The sequence below is a fragment of the Ictidomys tridecemlineatus genome, unplaced genomic scaffold (genome assembly GCF_052094955.1).
Source record: "Ictidomys tridecemlineatus isolate mIctTri1 unplaced genomic scaffold, mIctTri1.hap1 Scaffold_223, whole genome shotgun sequence".
NCBI classification, from domain to species: domain Eukaryota; kingdom Metazoa; phylum Chordata; class Mammalia; order Rodentia; family Sciuridae; genus Ictidomys; species Ictidomys tridecemlineatus.
Window position 1 is genome coordinate 93,819 of NW_027521924.1, and position 3,406 is coordinate 97,224.

A 3,406-nucleotide genomic window follows, 5' to 3' on the forward strand; every position below is an offset into this window, starting at 1 on the left:
GCTTGAGGCTGAGGGCAAAGGACCTGTCCCGGAGCTTGGTTTAAAGGTAAATTGTAAATTGTGTGTCTGTGTTTTATTATTAACAACTTGGGAATTTTCCCTGAATGACCTTAGTTAGCCATCTGTGCTGGATGCAGGTGGCAGGTAAGGCTGAACTACCCTATTCTTTAAGAAATTTCTCCATGGGCTCTGGTATACAAATAAGGTTGATAACCAGGGATGCATGTGACAATCAGGGATATCCTAGGTGATGCTTCATTATTGCAGTTGCTCTAATATTTAGCTTGGGAGCAAGTTTTCTTCACTTATTTATAAAGACATAAGAGATGGACCACTCTTTCTCCCATCATTATTTTACTAGATAGGACACCCAGCAATTGAGAGCCAACTTAGTGCCAGTCAGAGGATGAAGCTACTGTGTGGATAAGGGTGGAGTCAAAGTGTTACAGAGTGCTATTACAGACCACCCACACATATTGAGCCATACTGAAAGAGGAAAAAGGTCCTGTAATGAGCATGCCAGGCAAGTAGTTGGGAGCAGGCTAGCACTTCAAATCCCAGAACCTGAATTTTGGATGGAGTTTATAAAGGCAAAACTACAGGACAGTTGAGGCACCTGTAGGTCAGAAAAGACCTTGTTGAGACATATTTTGATTACATGAGAGACTTGTTTCAATTTCACATTTTTGTTGTACTTCAGGGCCATAATCAGTTCAAGGTCCTTCTGTACTTCAACATAGATACCGCTGTCGGGAAGCTGAAAAGAAAAAAAATGTTCAACAAGCACAAAATGGAGTCAGGTCAGAACAAAATGACATTGCTTTGGTTCTTTTCCATTTCAAAAGAACTTCCATTTTTTATGTTTTTATGTTTAAACTTCTTTTGTTTTAAAAATAACTTATTTTTAAAGACAACTTTAGTTGGAGATTGACAGAATTTTAGCCAAAGCTCTCCTAAGTAACACCTTCCTCCAATCCAACCTTGAAATTCACACCAGGGTCCTCAGTAGAAGGACATGAATAAAACAAAATAGTGAATAAAAACAAAGTGTGTTTTCCCTGTGATTGTAAAATCAAAACTCTTGAGATAGAGTGTTCTCTGAAATAGTTTATTGAGTCCTTATAGATGCTAGTGAGGAAAGGGCCACATTCTGGGAAAGTGCCCACAAATTCCAGGAGCAAAACTAAGTAATAGTTGGGAGATGTCCACCAGACCTCTTAGTCAAGAACATTTTTATAATGAAAATTTGGGGAAGGAAGGTGGAAGTTTTTGCACTGAGCCTGCATTGGCTAAGAGGGGCAGATACACTAGCCAGCAAGGCGTGGGGATAGGAGGACAGTCTTTATAGGGAAGGACTTGTTGCTTTGGGGTTGGTCAGAGCTGTAAGCCTGCGGCCCCGGTACCTGTGGCTCAGATGCCTGTGGTTTTTCAAGTCAAGGTTTAAACACACACCCAGGTATGTGGCATTGTTTTGCTGTAGTTGCTGTTGTTGGTTGAGCCTGAAGCTATTAAATGATTAACTTTCCTTATCTTTTCTCCTCTCAGTACTCCTGAAGGACAAATTGGCAGCAAAAATGGCACCACAGCTTTTACTAGATGGGAGGCAACGTCACCAGCTATGGCAGTATAAGAAGAAGGCACCCTTAACTTTAAACATCAGCAGCTTGGCGTCAGCATCACCAGCAGGAGGGGTAGAGACTGGGAGAGGTGCCCATGAGAGCTACGGAGGGGTTCTCTTTGGTGGGCACCAGCTGTGCTCTTCCCTTGGGACAGATCCACCATTTTAGGCTGAGAGAGCAACAAGAGACATCATTTTTGGACACATGGCTGCAGGTAACAGAAACCTCGCCTGAGCTAACTTACACAGAAAGTTTATTGAAAGGAGATTAAGAAATCTCATGGACTTCCAGGGCAGGGACACAGCTGGCTGGGCATGAGAACTGAAGCTGGGTGTGTAGTATTTGGTGAATCCAGAAGTCCTCATTCCTCTTTGCTCATCTCTGGGAGTCTACTCCCCTCCTCCTGCTCTTGGTCTCTGTGTGGAGTTCTCCATTTTCCCAGCCTCCAAGCCAGAAAATGTTTGCTTGACAGCTCCCAGGTTTGCATGCTCCACCTAGACACAGAGACAGGCTGCTCCCTCTTTCTCACTCCTTGGCTCTATTCCAGTTCTGAAAGTTCTTCAGATGATACTGTGTGGATTGCTTTGGGCTTGCTGCCAGCCCATCAATTGCTGGGGAATAGGATGTTCTTTTGGGAATACTGAAGCCCACTGCAGTCATGTAGAGAAAAACAGGAAGGTCCCTCCTACACAAGGTGCTCTGGTTGGAAAATCAGTAAGTATACCCCAACAGCACTCTGCCAAGAAGCTGATACTGGAAAGAAAACTGGTGACCCGTGTGCAGTAAACTAGAGATTGAATTTACAGATCATAATGTGACATCTGCTAGTAATGCCCAAAACTACATGAAAGGAATTTGAAGCATTCTAAAGCTGCTATGAGACTTACACTATAAGAGCCTGCGAAACATGAATGTGGACTGATCCACCTACTTAATTCTTATGCACTCATCAATGTGTCCAGGAAATACGTGCCATAGCAAGAAGCATCTGTCAGATTCCACCCACTATCCTTAACACCAATTAGAAGCAACTCCTTTCACCCCTCACCTTGAGAGCCTGTGGTAGAGTAGGGTATAGCAACTGACTACCACAGTCAGCACACAATCAGCACACTTTCCTCTAACATTGGGCTCTTCAGACCATCTGGTCACACTCAGGGAACACTTGAAAGGCAGCATATCTGATGCCCCATATATTCATCATTATTTTTTGAAAAAAAATTATTATGAAGTGATTTTAGAGTTATAGAAAAAATGCAACAGAGAGTTTCCATTTACCACTCTGCCCAACTTAACCTCTTAACTGGCTACAATAAAACTATCAAAATCAGGAAATTAACACTGGGACAACACTATCAATTCAACTATGGACTGTGTCTCAATTTCAATGGATTTTCCACCAATAACATTTTTCTCTTCAGAATCCTGTTCAGGATTCCACATTGCATTTAGTTTTTTTCTCCTTAAACTCCAATCTGTAAAAGCCTCTGCCCTCCTCCTCCAATTTTGTTTTGACAAGCTGGCTCTTTTGAAGAGCAGATATTTTGTAGACTGTGCCTCAATTTTGATTTGTCGGATCAAACCCATGATTTTGCCAAGAATATAACTGAGATATTGTGCACCGGACAGTGGGGTTCACGGTGTTCCTAGGTCTTTTGTTGGTGACGTTAACGGGACCTGGTAAAGGCAGTGCCTGTTGGGATTGTCTTCTACTGTAAAGTCATTTTTTCAGAGAACATAGTAATGTTGTGGTCAATAAATCGATTGATAGTGATACTCTCAAAGAA

At 42.3% G+C, this 3,406-nt stretch overlaps 1 long non-coding RNA gene across 1 annotated transcript; it reads left to right on the forward strand.

Moving 5' to 3' along the window:
- On the forward strand, positions 1–3,406 carry LOC144373070 (uncharacterized). Its single transcript, XR_013432868.1, has 3 exons — positions 1–46; positions 701–800; positions 1,546–3,406. It is a non-coding gene; the product is annotated as an uncharacterized LOC144373070 (long non-coding RNA).